At 35.5% G+C, this 17,162-nt stretch overlaps 1 protein-coding gene across 7 annotated transcripts in view; it reads left to right on the forward strand.

The window, feature by feature from the left end:
- Positions 1-9,034: 9,034 nt before the first annotated feature.
- The window catches only part of PALLD (palladin, cytoskeletal associated protein), a 415,834-nt gene continuing 407,706 nt past the window's right edge, over positions 9,035-17,162 (forward strand). For all 7 annotated transcript variants that reach the window (XM_027599246.1, XM_027599248.1, XM_027599249.1 and 4 more), the window contains exon 1: positions 9,035-9,167. The gene's annotated coding sequence lies outside the window, so the exon portion shown is untranslated. The remainder of the gene's footprint in view (positions 9,168-17,162) is intronic.

Below are 17,162 nucleotides of genomic sequence, written 5' to 3' on the forward strand. Positions count from 1 at the left end.
TTTCTTTTCTTTTTGTTGTTGTTGTTTTTCCTGCTACGAATATGACCATTATTCTCATGGCTTTTCTGACAATTTGCTTGCAAGGCAAAATTAAGTCAAGATAGTTTAGTATTTTTTAGAATTATAATGTCTACAACATTTCTTTGAAAAGTTCATTGTAGGGGCACCTGAGTGGCTCAGTCGGTTAAGAGTCTGACTCTTGATTTCAGCTCAGGTCATGATCTCTGGGTCATAAGATGGAGCTATGCACTGGGCATGGAGCCTGCTTAAGATTCACTCTCTCTCTGCCCCTCCCCCCCTCCTTTCTCTCTAAAAAAGAAAGAAAGAAAAGCTCATTCTTTATCATATTTATTTAGGTTTCAGTTGTATAATCATCAGTTCAGTATTTAATTTTTAAATACATATGGTATTAACAAATGTAAATGGTGTATCTATGGAAAAGCAATTACCTATAAATGTCATAAATAATTTGTTTAGGTTTTCTCTTACAGGAAGTCTCCTTGTTTATGAAATGATACTCAAGTAAAACTACAGTCACAGTTACAGAAGGCAAATGAGCACACTGGGTCTGTGATATTTCTGCCACAGGCTTTTTCAACACCTGTTGATCAGTCAATCAGAGGAAACCTCAGGGGCTGAAGATATGGCAGCTCAGTGGAAATTCCTTCCCAAAATAGCAATAGCTGAGCAAATTGCTAGGCCAACAGAAGTAGACCATGGACAGGCCTCAGGATTTTGTATGATAGAGCAACTGTCTTCAATGGTTGGCATTTTTTCAATGTTTAAATCCTTCTTTGGGCTAACAGCTGATTTCCTCCTTTGTCATATTCTTCCTTCCTTTCTGTTTTGCCAGGGAATAACAGCCACACCCTTCCGCATTAGACTTTCTTTGGTAAGCAGCTTCTGAAATTGTTATACAGCTGTCCCTAGTTGTCTGGCAGTGACCACTTTCAAGTTTAATATTCCCTCACTAAATATCTCCATGAGGCCTTTAAAATGCAAACTTTAAGACAAACAGAAGGCTGTCAGTTTTTATTTAGATAAATGAGTCTCAAAGCCAGTTTTAAATAGCCAATTATTTTGGTAGCTTTGTCTTTCCCTTCTAATGAAGAAAAAAAACCAACATGACTTCATACAGTTTAGTGAAGTCTTCATTTTTTTTTAAGATTTTATTTATTTGACAGAGAGAGAGAGAGAGCACAAGTAGGCAGAGCAGGAGGCAGAGGGAGAGGGAGAAGCAGACTCTTCGCTAAGCAGAGAGCTCGATGCAGGACTCGATCCCAGGACCCCGGGATCATGACCTGAGCTGAAGGCAGACGCTCAAGCAACTGAGCCACCCAGGTGCCTCGTCATTTTTTTTTTTAAATATCAAACCAACTCAATTTAAACCCTTAAAATTTTCAGCCATGCAAAGGTTCTTAAGTTTTTTTTAAGTTATAGTCAAACTATAAAAACTATTGGTTTTCTTTCTTTATCCCTTAGCATAATATAATGGGCATTTTCTATGTTAATATAAACACTTTAGAAAAATCCATTTTTATGACCACTTCAAAATTCCATGAGTGTACTAAGCTGTTCCATAAATTACATTTAAGTTGCTTCAGTCTTTTGCTATTATAAACAGTGCAGAGTTGACCGTGTTTTTACATAAAGCTTTTCCTGTAGTTAGAATTATGTTCTCAAAGCAGATCTAGGACAGAGTGGGTCAAAGGCTGTGACTTTTTTTTTTTTAATTATGGTTGAAACTCAACGTTACATTAGTTTGAGGTGTACAATAGAGGGATTCCACAAGTTTATACTTTATGCTGTGCTCACCACAAGTATAGCCGCCATCCAAAGGCTATGACATTTAAAGTTAGCCAGATGAAGATGAATGTTCATACATGCAGAATATGGTTCACTTAATAAGTGGATCTGATGATTTGCCAAGCAGCAGGCAAAAGCTGACCAAGGTTAGAAGAAACCTTTTTTATTTAAAATCAGTGAAGTTTATTTTTAGTTCTCTGAATTAAGACGTACTGGATTCAAAACTTCTTTAGTTATGCTCTATTTTATGCAAAGGACTTCAAAAAATTTTACTCTGTAGTAGAGCTCAGTCAAGAAAGGATTTTAAAACATTAAAAAGACTTTAAGCTCATTATGTGGTTAATCTTTTTATCTTCATTTTTTAATGATACATGTAATGCAAGCACATACAAATCTGAAATACTAAAGGAAAAAAGATAATTGAAGGTTTCCCTTAATTTTACGTTCCAGATACAATAACTAATATACAATGTGCTTGTCTCACTTACTACTATATTTAGGGTATCTTTTCTGTATTACTTCTTATTATACTATATTAGAAAGTATGTTTTAAAAATTATTAGTAGTCGTAAGGAAAAACATAAGGAGTAGTACAGTAATGGTCAAGATTATCTGATGCCATTTTTAAAAGTAACAACACATGCACATTGGAGTTAAGTCTCCCACAGAACCCCATTCACTATCCCAGTCAGAGTGCATTTACTCCTCCAGATTAAACACTGTTACCTTGCAGGAAAACTTAAAAAATCATTCATTCATATGCCAAGAAAGCAAGAGAGATTATAGACGTAGATATAGATATAATTATACATAGATACGTATGATGATGCTACACACAGATATGTATACTGTATTTATCCTAATTCTACCTCTAATGTAGTCTCATAATGGCACACTTATTTATTCATTCCACATTCTTTTTTTTTTCCAATTTGTGTGAGCCTGAACATTTGTTTTGCTGAATGAAGTGAAATAGCAATCCAGTTTCTTAAGCTATAATGAGGAGCAGATCTATGGAACTGAACAAGGCGAAGAAATAGACATGTAGTTATTTAATATGAGCTCCTATTTCAATGTAACGTTCTTCCTATACAAATAAGATATGTCATTCCATTTAAACCATTGTCCCATTCCTTACTGTTCATCCATAAGGAATCTGTTAGTATTCCAGCAGTCTTGAGAGGTTCCTCCTCTAAACCTATTTCTTTTCTCACAATCATCCTGTATTATTTCACCATGCTAATTCCTCTACATAAACTCTGTATCTGTTTTTCTAGTTACACACACACACACACACACACACAAAATGCTGTTTTAATTGAAATTATATGACATTTATAGATTATTTTTATAGATTTTATTACAAAATCAATTCTTCCCATTCTTTTCCCATCCCACAGAGCTATGTGGGTTTTTTTTTTTATTGAGAGTGGATGTTAAATTTTGTCCCAAAACCCATTAGCAATCTATGGAGATGGCCATATAGTTTTTGTCTTTGATATAAAACCCAACTGGTCGTGCTATATTCTTTTAATATACTATTGACTTCTATTTACTAATAAGTTTTCCAGATTTTATATTGCTATTCAAAACATCAATCTGTATTTTTCCTTCTTTATTCATTTTGATATCCATGTTACTCTGTCTTTATAAAGAAATGTTAAAATTATTTTGCTTAAGTTCAACGAAAGCTGCTTTTGAAATTAATGATACTGGCTTTCAAGCCCGGAAGAATAAAACTTTTATACTTAGACCCTATAAACCAAGTTGAAAATGAGATTATTTCAGATTAAGTGTCATATCTAACTGTGCCCAAATACCCATATATAAACACGGATTATGGAATCTATTCTTATACTTCAACTCTACCTTTATTACTGTTATGATAAAATTTATTTTTCTCTATTCATTTTTGTGCACACAGATAAATTGGCAAAATCTCCAGTAGCAGAAGCATGTGATCAAAAGACCACCCACAGGCTTGGGCCATACCATGTGCAGCAGATTTAACCACAGTTTATAAAATAAAACTCATGAGGGACAAATCTGAAGTTTACTACTATAGAGGTGGAAATAATGTTTAATCAAAGAAGTCTTTGGGGGCATACCTGATTCTGGGGCATGTATCCAAGCCAGATACGAAGTAAGAGAAAGAAGTAGGAAGACCCCACGTTTTGAAGCACACTTGTTCCTAGGATCACCAGATAGGCCAACAAGTGGCTCATTAGAATAATTCAGTATTAAACTGAACATTTTCTGCCTCAATTTTTAGGTTTTTTTTAAATATTTTTATTTATTTATTTGACAGAGAGCACAAGCAGGGAGAGCAGCAGCAGAGGGAAAGGGAAAAGCAGGCCCCTCGCAGAGCAGGGAGCACGACGCAGGGCTCAATCCCAGGACCCTGGGATCATGACCTGAGCCGAAGGCAGCCGCTTAACTGACTGAGCCACAGAGGCGCCCCGTAGGTTGTTTCTTGATCAGATTTCTCAGTTACTATTTTATCTGCTGCCCCCATGATCTCTGTTTGCTGGTAGAGAGTGCCAGGAATGAGGGGGAGTAAAATGTTCAGAAGTGGGGGTAAAGTAGGCCAGCTCCTTGAAAGTTGGAGAATTTTCAGAGCTGCTGGGGCCACCAGGAGAGAAAAGGTTAAGGAAGGATGCATGAGCAAGTCTGCACACTCCCTTTCACACCCCTTTCATCAAAGAAATTTTGATTGTCTTCACCTACTGTTTGTCTGAACAACAAGGATCTGCATCTTCTAAAAGGAAACTCATAAACCAGTGTACTAAAATACACTATGTCCTTAATTAACCTGAACCTGTAAGGCAGACTGATAGATAACAGGAAAGTAGAGTGATCGCTAGCCTAGAAGTCTCGGTAAAGAAGAAAAGTCAGTGTAGTCACTGAGTGAGAGATCTGGTGGATGGAAGTTTACGGTTTTGAAAATGGAGCATGTCCAAGTATAGCTAATGGAATAAAGGTGTGTTAGAGAGCATCCCAAGATGACCCCCAATGATCTCACCAGTTGGTATACCCCTGTGAAGTTCCTTCCATGTTGAATAGTGCTGACTTGTATAACCAAGGAATATTGCAGAAAAGATGGAATGTGATCTCCAAGGCTAGATCATAAAAGACATTGTGCCTTACATCTTGCTCTTTGTTGAATCATTAACTCTAGAGGAATCTAGCTGTTAGGATATAAGGAAACTCCAGCTATGATATGGAGAAGTCCACAGGACTCCTGCCAACAGCAGCATTAACTTTCTAGGCACATGAGTGAGCCACCTTGGAAGTAGATCTTCCAGGTCCAGTCACACTTTCAGACAAAAGTAGCTACGAGCAACATCTTGATTGCAATCTCTTGATGCTCTGATCCAGAATCACCTAGCTAAGACCCTACTGGTTCCTGACGCACAGAAACTATGTGAAACAATAAATATTTGTTAAGGACACTAATTTTTTCAACAATTTGTTATGAAACAGTAGGTAACTAATCCATGATTTCGGGAGATGGAGCCAGTCAATCTATGCCCTCTGTAAGTAGAAAAACAGAGGCAAAGATCTATGCCACTTGTGGAGTAAATAAACAAATAGATGCTGACATCATCCAGAATGATGGAAGCATTTGGAGTGAAGAGAATCAAGAGCCCAACTAGATCCAAAGTCTTAATTAAAAAAAAAAAAAGTGGATGGAAAATACACTTCCAATCAAGCACTTCAAAAGAGCGGGAATTTTTATAAGAAAAAAAGGTAATCTTTGGAAAGCTGAACCGAGACCCGCCGAAGGCACTGACTCCACTATCCCACCTTGGTACACATAGAAACAGGCCCTGGGGGTAAATAATAAAAGTGCCTGAGAAGCTGTATTACTGTTTATTCACTAATCTCATCCATAATAATAATAATAATTAAACCTTGTTATGATAACTTAAGAGCCTTTGCCAAGAGCCTTTCCTAAGGAAGGGTTTGGTTTTCAGATTCTTACAATATGTTAAAACAAGCTTGGTTTGCTACACTCCTCATGATATATAAGAAGAAACACATTTCTGTACCTTTTTGAATAAAATCCTATCTAACTTGGAGGCTTCTCTCAGGACCACAACCTACCTTTTTGTCCTTTTTCCCTCTTATGACTTCATCACTTCTCTGGCGTTATAGCAGGATCTGAGAAACCAGGCAATCCAGCAATATGCGGGAGAGGCCTCCCTCTGGTCAGTAGACCAGCATGCTCACTGCTGAGATTCATCGTGGGATTTATTGTTCTAGCCCCCATTAGAAAGTGGAGACCTCTGCCTCTTTCACTGCAGCCCCCGAGGCCATGATTCTTTTTTTTATTATTTTTAAAATATGTCTGTTAATTTTTTTTTCCGAGGCCATGATTCTTAATGCTCAGTGCCCATGTGTCTTCACTCAGTGCCTGCTATGAATGGGTGCTTGTCCCAACCAGCATGAGCATCATCACCACCAATCACAAAGCCCACCACCACTCTGTCCTTCTAGGTTCTGAGAATAATCCAACAGGTTTGTTTTAATAATACATGTAAATCAACATCACCTGGAGAGATTTTACACCTGCAAATTTTAACTTTTTATGTCTATAAAAAGTTTCCTGTGACAAAGGAACACTAAATATAATAAAATTTGGCTATACTTCCTGGAAAAAGGAAGGGGAAATTTACATTTTCTTTTATTTGTGAATGGTTCCACAATAACAAAAAAGAATGACTCACTATTTATAACTCATAATTTTTGTTCTGTGCACTGAACATTTAATGCATCGCATGCCCATCTCTTCTCTTTTTAGGAACTGCAAGAATGTTTATCTTTCTGGTATTATTTTTTTATTGAGATATAATTGACATATAACATTGTATTAGTTTTAGGGGTATAAACTAACAATTTGATATATGTATATGTTGTGAAATGATCACCATAATAAATCTAGTTAACATTCATCATCACACACAATTCTAATTTTTTTCTTGTGATAAGAACTTTTAAAATCAACTTTCTTAGCAATTTTCAAATATACACGCTTTCAATAAGAGAAAAATACTAGCATGAATGTGCCTGTCCTCAACATACACTTTAGGTGGGATTATAAAATTAACCTGGGATATATAAAAGTTATTGCTAGATACATTCTGGTGTAGAGAAAAAATGTATTTGGTTGCTCCTGCATAGTTTACTATTAATACAACAATAAAATCTTTTAAAACACTGAGATAAAGGGTGAGTTATATGTCTAGCACCCATTTATCTTAAAATTAATAATAACATTATATATTCATTGTACATATGTCATTTTTAACTACTTGCTTAGTTAATTTCAGCAGTTCTTTCTATAACTAAGGTAATGTCATGAAGAGGTTACAAGATTTTGATTCCTATAATCTCTTTATATTCAGTTTGCCATAGGACACAACAGAGATTTTTATTTAATTTTTGATTAAACATAAAAAGTAGAGATATCAATGTAACTGACACCCACACCAAGATATATCAAATGTTACCATTTTTTCATATTCCCATTGTCGCTATTTTTTAGAAATATACCACTAGATACAGTTGAAGCCTCTGTCCCTTCTCTAACCCAACCCCCAGAAATTTCTTCCAGTGCCTCATCCTTTTCATCTGTGTTTCATGTTCCTGAGACTGGAGATTGTGTGTTTTAAATTTCCCAGAGAATATACCTCCAGGCATAGGAAAGGGTAGTCTCCTGGCTGCCTGAAGTGGAAATGAGACAATAGGGTCTAACTGCTTCTTGGGATTTCTTCAAACTAATTACCTATTTTCAGCCCCTACCTCACTCCCAGAAATAGTCAAAATTGCCAATTAAAGTTCTTTTCAAGGAGGGGCCTGGTGCCTACAATTCCTGAGCCTTTCTGGGACTTTGTGGGGCTAATCACTGCTTCTCATAGGCATGTCCTCCTGCAGACATTTAAGTTTTCTAATGTAGTTAGATCGTTCATTTTTATGTTAACCATCTGCCAACAATTTTGTCCATTTCCAGCATCTCCTGTCTTCTCTACAGATTTCTGTCCTTTTGGATTTTTACTATTATCTTATGGGATTTTAGTAAAAAGAAGGCAAATCCATCAGTCAGAGGGTTTTTCCCCAAAAATACACATTTTAAAAACACTTACTAATAACTACAATGGCTGAAACAGCCCACAAAAGTATACAGTTTCAAAAACCATTTATAAGGGACCAGTTTTGCCCATAAAGAAGAGTATAAGAGCAGACCTTCATAAGTTTTCTGCCATCCGAAGAAAAAAAAAACTTATTTAGATAAGAAACTGGATCAACTATGATGGTATTATTTAGACAAAGGAAGACTCAGAACTTCATTTCCAAATTAATTTAACTGGGAGGTTTGTGATTATTTTTCCCCTTAGATTTTGCTCTGCTACCTGACCTTGGAACAGAAACACATTCTGTTCTTCTTAGTTCTATTTGTTATCTGGAAACTCAGAATATTAGAATATGTTACAATGAGATGCTATAGAATAAGAAAGTGTGAAACATTTTACTAGAACTGTAAGAGGGTTCATATATGTGCTGAACAATATTCAACATTTATTTCTTCAACAAATATTTGTTGGATACTCATAACATGCTAGGCATTGAGCTCAGAACTCAGTGTTGCAGTGTTTATAAGATTCAGTCCCTGTATGTTTATGCCTACTTAATCCTACTATGGACTATGTCTTTAATGCACATGATAGTCCTATAAGTTTTAATTAACAACTTGAAGTAAGGGAATGGTGGAACTTTCCACTTAATTTGACAGATGGCTAAATTTTTAAATAGTTAACTGGATTTACTACGTTAGGATAATTTACCATATGACTAAAAGTTAAATGCACAGAGCAGAAGGTTATAATAAAAAAAAGAGCATTTCTTCTAAGTGTCCTTTTTCTACTTGGAATCACACACCGTACTTTTAATTGATTAAGAGTATGTTAAAAGGGCAGGTGGTGGTTTCGAGCCACAAAGTCAGAGTGTAGAGGGATGTGTGTAAATCCTATGTTTATTAGATCTATAAATATAGTTCTTTCTACACTAAGTGCATTTAATTTCTAAGAACCCAGCCCTCAGACCTAGGGTTGCTCTCCAGCCCGCTGCTGGAATTCCTGATCGTGGCAGTCCGCTGAAACATGAGTTCAGTTACCAAATATAGTTGAGTGGAGCAAGAGGACAGATGCAAGTCCGAGGCCACAGTTGCCTCAAAGTGACCAAGGACCAAGCGGTCTTTAATGAATAGGCAAGACCAACCTCCGCTCTCCCAGAAAAGAAGAAATGCTCATCTGAAACCCATCATCTTTTCAGAGTCTTCAGAGTAACCAAAGATTGAAAAGGTTTGTAAGATATTTCTTAATATACTAACTAGTAGGGCAACATTTTTTCAACTTTTTTTAAAGCTGAAAATATAATAGTTTGCCTGAAATTATAATGCCTTGATGATGCCTTGATTTTTCTTTTGTTTGGAGAGAAAAACTAATGGGAATTTTGTAGTCTTTCCGGAAGCAGATAATACATAAGATTTACCTTTATTTCTACCTCCGCCATCAAAGAACTGAATTTTCTCTTACAATCTTAATCATGCTAAATTGGTGCTATCTATTCCAAAAGGGTTAAATGTAGTTATGGAAGGAACATTTGTCAAGATTGTATATGTGTTATGTTTCACAGAAAATATGAACGTGGTTAATTTGAACCTCACCCATACTTAGGCTAAATACTGATGGCTTAAAGTTATGTACTTTAGGTTTTAGTAACATTTTAGGTTGTTAACTATACTTCCAAAGGATTTTTAAAATCATTTGAGATAGTAATAGCAGATATTTTAAATTATATCTATGCATAAGATTACATGCTTATTTATAAAAAATAGAAAGCTTACTAAGGGAAACTACAGTCAAACTTAAACATCACAGTATGATTTTATATCATGTTGTTTTAAGTTACACATGAAATTGTCTTGAATCCAGTATATGAGGTTGATACAGTATGATTTGAGACTCATGTTACTTTTTTAACATTTGCTAAAAATACGAATCACCTTCTAATATGTGACCACATATCAAGTCCATTGCCTGACAGTACTATGCAAAATCTGTTTGATCAAGTATGTATTGAAATTACATAATAAATATCCCTTCCAATATTTTTTTCTCAAAAGAGCATGAATGCGTACCTTGATTATTCAATTTTAAAAATCACAGTCTATTTGACAAATTATTGGTAACAATAGAGAAGGTTTAAGAGATTTATCCAGCCAATAAATGCTCTGTAAATATGTGATTACATATTCCTAGAATACAAATTAGTCCTCTCACCTTCTAGTGTCTAATATGGATTAGGGTCTGTATCTTAGGGGCCTTATGTCCAGTTCTGTCTGAGCTTCTCTGTGTTACTGCTAAAACTGAACATTGAAGGGGTCCTATCGCATACTTCATAATAGAGTAAGTATCTAGATTATACTAGACAGTTACAACCACTTTAATTTCTTTACTTGATTGAAAAAAAACGTAGAGGGAAAACATTAGTCGTTTCAAAAAATATGATGTGTTCCTAAAGATACACCAACTGAAATATGTAAGGACAAGACAAAAGACTCCACTTCATTATTAATATGTGTGTGGAGGATATCAAAGGGTATTGTGATAACTGAGTTCCAGTCAGGAATTTCAGCTATCTGGAGTTAATGGCTATGTCCCAGCTAAATTCTAGCAAAGAAAACAAATATTGAGCAAAGTAACCCTGACTATAATTTGTAACTGTCATATTAGAGAAGAGAGAAACAAATTTGGTAAATAATATTTCACTTGCATACTTTTGATATTAAAACTCATCTTTTACTTTTTTTAAAGATTTATTTATTAGAAAGAGAGTGAGCAAGAGAGAGAGCATGAGCAGGGGGAGAAGCAGACTTCCCCAATGATCAGGGAGCCCAACATACGGCTCAATCCCAGGGTCCTGAGATATGAGCCCAGCCGAAGGCAGTCACTCAACCGACTGAGCCCCCCAGGTGCCCCTAAAACTCATTTTTTAAAAACAAGTAAATCCATTCCAACCTAAGCCAGTTTGACCACACAAAATTCCTTTCCCAAGATTCCTTTTCCACAAACCTACAACTTTTTATATTCATTCAGATTTTGTCCTTTTTTTCTTTCTTTCTTATTCTGAATCAGTTGTTTTACTTTAGGACAAAATTATTTTTTCCCCTTACAAAACAATCTGTATACATCATACCTTCTCTTACCAAATATACACATCCTACTTTGCTTGCATAGAGATGGTTCCCTTAATATTTCTAGTGGCTTTAATGACATATGCTAATTAGAATTCTTAACCCTTAGAATCCTTAATTTCTAGTAAAAACTAAGAAGTAAGTAATTGTGGATTGTCTATTACACTAGCATTCTGTGGGTTGGCAAATTTATAAATACATTTTATGATTTCTAGAAGTATATTCTTCCTCATAGTGAATTTATCAGTGTGGCACAAAACATGTTTACTAATAGACCCAAATATTTTTAGTTTCTCTGTAAAAGGAGGTCAAAAGTGGTTAAATGTATGTTCAGTTATCAATGTTTCAGTATTTATCTTATTTGGAAGTGATTTGATAGTCAATGCATATTCATCATTTAATTTATCTCCGTGTAATTTTAAGGTTTTAAGTTACATTAAAAAGATTTTGGAAACTTTTTTTTTTAGAGAGGGGAGGGGAGGGAGAGGGAGAGAGAGAATCTTAAGCAGGCCCCACATCCAGCGCTAGCCCAGTGCACTGAGACAACCCTGAGATCATGACCTGAGCTGAAATCAAGAACCAGATGCTTAACCAACTGACCCACCCAAGCACCCCTTTGGAAACTATTTTTAAGTAGACATACCATAAAGCATAATTATTGTTGATATAAATTTTTATCTTATATATTATAATTATATAATAACTATGATTATATAATTATAATCATAATTGTTGACAATTATGATTCAACAAGTAAATTAAATTTATTTAGATTAAATTTATTTAGACTTAGATTATTCATGAAAATTTCATGAGATGTTAAATAGCTGACCACGTTATCTTTCTTGCTTTCAAATTATGTAACAGATAACATGAGATTATTTGACTTTTTTGTAAATCTAGGTGAAATAAAAGTTGTATGTCCCATTACATCTAATGCTGATAGTCCTAAAGACATTCCTATTTTAATTAAACCAACAAACTTAAACAAGCTTTTTTTTTTTCTGAAGATTATCTTCAATCATGTGAACTTGAAAAACATTTGGGTTACTTTCTATATTTCTGAGAATTTACTTGATTTATATAAAAACTTAATTTTCTTTAAGCCAGTTAAATAGAGCTCTTTACAAATTAACTTTGGCAATACTACCTGGAGGTAAAAAAATTTCATTCATCTGCAAACATACGTACAAGGACATACAGAAACACAGAGACATACGCAAACAGAGCTCTTAATAGCTTTTGTTTTAAAATTTTAGCTATGGGGGGACCTGGGTGGCTCAGTCGGTTAAGCGACTGCCTTCGGCTCAGGTCATGATCCCAGGGTCCCGGGATTGAGTCCCACATAGGGCTCCCGGCTCAGCGGGGAGCCTGCTTCTCCCTCTGACCCTCTCCCCTCTCATGCTGTTTCTCTCTCTCTCTCTCTCTCAAATAAATAAATAAAATCTTTAAAAAAAATAAATAAAATTTAGCTATGAGATGGGTACAGTAATGCAAAACTCACTAGTTTATAAAAGAACAATTTGGATCTCAATCCAAGATGAAATAAGTTAAAGTTACCTGCTCAGATGGCTGAAACTTTTTACTAATATTTGTGGGAAAAGCTCTTAAGATTTTTAATTTGCCTCCTTTCCAAATAGACTTTCCCTTTTTTGTTTGTTTGTTTGTTTGTTTGTTTTTCCCTTCTGATAAGAATTACCTCCCTGAATTTTGCATTTCAATGAGATGGCCTTAGTTCCGAGAGAAGATCAGAACATTTACATCTCAAGGGCACAGAGAAAGAATACAAGTTCCTCAAAGAAGGGCTTTTGTTCCCTAAGGCCAGAATTTTTATAATATCTCGTAGGCTTTTGAAATGAATAGGGGAGGTTTGGGGATAAGTGGGCTTTTTTCTGTTCTTGTAAAGACTCAATTTGTAAGACCAGTTGTACAAGTTGCCCTCAATTGGTAGTACAGCTATTTTTAATTCCTCAAAGAATTGGGCTGCAATCTGAATATATCAAGGCACTGATTCACCCATCCAATTACATTGTCCTCAGTTTGCGTCTTTCTATCAGGGAGATCTTTAAGATAAAAATCAGAAGTTTCTCATGTTCTGGATTTAGAGCTGTTTGTCTTTGGAATGTTTTTCTTTCCCTCTGGGTACATAGTTTTATTTATCTTAGGCAAAAGGCCTTTGAAAAAGTTCTTGTCAGGCTCTGAATATCAGCTTTCAATTTGGCCAACTTTTGACCTTAGAACTACTTAAAAAATCCTTCCAAATATCTTGTTGGGTTTCAGCTGGGACAAACAGTAAATGTAGCTGGCAGTATTGAACAACCTTATGGACCCAAGAGGTGTCCTCAAAGAGGGTGCAAAAGATACGATCATCCCAAGATCCACAGCCACTCCTAAAGATAGCCCAAAGAAAAAAGACTTAGACGTTGGCTACAGTCAGTAAGGCCCCTGCTGCAAAATGCAGTGCAACCCACATTTCTGTATGACCATATTTTTGATGCCCCCAAATTAACAGTTGCCAAGCCAAATTCTCAGAACACAGAAGACAAACAAAAAGACAATAGTTGTCCCTGGAAGAGAAAAGATCAATAACCAATGGGTCTGGATTTGGAAGTAAGAAACTGAAATTTTACCTTCCTCTCTGACTGGCACTACAGCGATCCAGGGAAGCTAATTTTGGTAATATTTTCACCCTTCACCAGCTTCTGCCAGTTTTCTCAGAATCCTTTCTGTAAGCTCCAGAGTGAGTACGTTTACAGTGGAAAGTGTAGCCCCGTATCTACAGAATTTTGCAAGATTTTCTATTAATTTTAGTTTTAGTTTCCTCTTGGCTGTTTAAGGGATAACTGGTAGCAGTTGACTGGAAAATCTCTTAGATTTTGGGGGGGCCCATATGGAGGCCCTCCTTTGAGGGTAAACATGGGGGTATTTGAGTTGGTGTCAAGAATTTGACAAAACCTTCAGGGACAATCATTTTTCCAGAGCCCTGGTTCATTGCAAGTGAGACACCAATTTCTAGAACAGAGTTTTGATTATGGTGAAAATGCAACAGGAAAAGCCCAAGTCTTTTAGGTTTCTAGCTTTGGGGCTATTGCACTTGTAAGGCCAATAATTTGGACTTTTGCTTATGGTCTTGTGGTCTCTTCGGAGACTGTGAGTACTCTGGTTAAGTAGGATAATTTTCATTAGCCTTTTGCAATGAATCTTTCAACGAAACCGTTTGGAATCTTGAACCATTTTGGAGACTTCCACATGCCAATTAAAATAGGTATCTTATTCTGTTTGTTGATTTGGGGGCCATGCACTCAAAGACACTTCTTAAATGAATGATCTTGTCTAACTGGAATGTTCCCCATAATAGCCACTGTAATTCTAAGTTGTTTTAGTAAGATTTTGCCTTTCTTTTTAAGATATCTACAGTTTCCAGGACTGTAGTTCTTAGACATGAAATAAGCAGGTGTGCCAAAATGTGGTGTGCTCAATTCTTTGAATCTTGAGAATCCCGTTTCTTTAGCTAAGCCTTGGTTTCTCTCAGAGCCAAATTAAAACCTAAGAGGGATATGCCACTGGGTTGGGGGTTTTGTGGTGTTTTCAAATTGCCTAATTTCACAAAATTTTCTTGAGGTTGGTGGGCGAACTAGTATCAATCTAACTTGTTCCATGACCAACTTATCTTAGCCTGCGAGTCTTAGAATTGGGTGATAAGTGCTGATAACAACTTTTAAGTGCTCTACCCCTGCATGCCACTTTTGTGGCTTTGGCTTTCAAGTTTCCCATTAGCAACAGATCTCTTATTCATTTCACAAGCTATCTTTATAATGGCAGATAACCTAATGGCTTTTACTTATGCCTACTTAGATTTTGGTTTTGATGGTCTAAACAGTCTGAATTTCTTAACTTATTTTCTCAAGAACCTCAGTAATTTATGCTGTGGACTCATCTCAGGCTTTGTTGAGTCTCCTAATGACTGCCACCCATTGCAGATTCCCACTATATCTATAATAGAACATTTACAGTACTCCCAGAACATTTCTGGGACTTGTTTATATATATTCTCTCTCTCTCTCTCTCTCTGTGTGTGTGTGTGTGTGTGTGTGTGTGTGTGTGTAGACTTTTTTTAAATAAACTTTTTAAAAATAAAGTTTGCTTGAAACAGAGAGCTGAACACAAGGGAGTAGAGTTCAAATGTGACAGTGACTTACCCACAGCCTCAGTAACAATGAGAGGAACAGAGAATTCAAAGGGTTCAGAAGGCACCTTAACTATGCAGCATCTTTTTATTCTATAGGCCATTACCTTCACATTCAGATTCCATCCTTGTCACAAAAACTGTTAAAAAATTATTAAACTAGATAATTTAGGTGATAAAAATAAATTTTAACACTTCATTAAGTGGACAGTTTCCTTTTGGAGAATGGGAAAATGGGGTGGAAAACAGGAAACTTTTATAGGATAAAAAATGAAGAACAAGGAAGAGAAAAATAGAAAATATCTTGGCAGGGGCCCCTTAGTCATCCTTGTTTGAGTAAGATAGAGCAAAGAAATACATATAGAGCCCAAAGTTGGTTTGGCATTTGGGGATTGACTGATAATGTTTCTGGTCAAGTGGAGCTTTTACAAGTCTCAGAAGTTATCTAGGTTTCAATTTGCTACCAGGGAACCCCAGGCAGGAGTGGCTCCATCTTGGGCCTAGAAAGTTATTTTAATAAAAGGAAGAAATTATCAATAATAACTTTGCAAATGGATTAAATGCTCCAATCAAAAGACATAGGGTGACTGAATAGATAAAAAAAGCAAGACCCAACTATATGCTGCCTATAAGAGACTCATTTCAGACCTAAAGACACATGCAGATTGAAAGTGAGACATGGAAAAACATTTATCATGCAAATAGAAGCAAAGAGAAAGCTGTGGTGACAGCACTTATATCAGACAAAATAGACTTTAAAACAAAGACTTAAACAAAACACAAAAAGGGACACTACATAATCATAGGGGAGCATCCACAAAAGATACAATAACTATAAATATTTATGCACCTAACATGGGAGCACCCAAATATGTAAAGCAACTATTAACAAACATAAAGGAAGAAATCAATAGTAATACAGGAATAGTAGGGGACTTTCACACCCCACTTACATCAATGAATAAATCATCCAGACAGAAAATCAACAAAGAAACAGTGGTTTAGGTTTTGAATGACACTTTGAACCAGATGGATCTAACATATATATTCAGAACATTCCATCCAAAAACAGGAATACAAATTCTTTTCAATTGCATGTGGAAAATTCTCCAGAATAGATCACATATAGGCCACAAAGCACGTCTCAACAAATTCAAAAAAGACTGAAGTCATATCATGACTTCACAATGCTATGAACTAGAAAACAAGTCCAAAAAGAAAAAATTTGGAAAGACCACAAATACAAGGAGGTTACATAATATGCTACTAAACAATGAATGGGGAATGGGTTAACCAAGAAATCAAAGAGGAAATCAAAAAGTACATGAAGACAAATGAAAACGAAAACACAATGGTCCAAAATCTTTGGGATGCAGCAAAAGCTGTTCTAGGAGGGAGCACTATGGCAATATAAGCTTACCTCAAGAACCGAAAAAAATCTCAAATAAACAACCTAACCATACACCTAAAGTTAGTAGAAAAAGAAGAACAAACAAAACCCAAAGCCAGTAGAAGGAAGGAAAAAATAAAGATTGGAGCAGAAATAAATGAAATAGAGACCGAAAAACATTAGAACAGATCAATGAAACCAGGAGCTGTTTCTTTGAAAAGAATGACAAAATTGATAAACCTTTAGTCAGATTCATCAAAAAAGAAAAAAAGAGAGAGAAACAGAGGACTCAAATAAATAAAATCAGAAATGAAAGAGGCAAAATAAAAACCATCATCATAGAAATACAATCATAAGAGAATATTATGAAAAATTATATACCAACAAATTGGACAACCTAGAAAGAACGGAGAAATTCCTAGAAATATATAACCTCCCAAAACTGAACCAGGAAGAAATAGAAAATTTGAGCAGACCAATTACTAACAATGAAATTGAATCAGTAATGAAAAAATTCCCAACAA

The sequence above is a fragment of the Zalophus californianus genome, chromosome 2 (genome assembly GCF_009762305.2).
Source record: "Zalophus californianus isolate mZalCal1 chromosome 2, mZalCal1.pri.v2, whole genome shotgun sequence".
NCBI classification, from domain to species: domain Eukaryota; kingdom Metazoa; phylum Chordata; class Mammalia; order Carnivora; family Otariidae; genus Zalophus; species Zalophus californianus.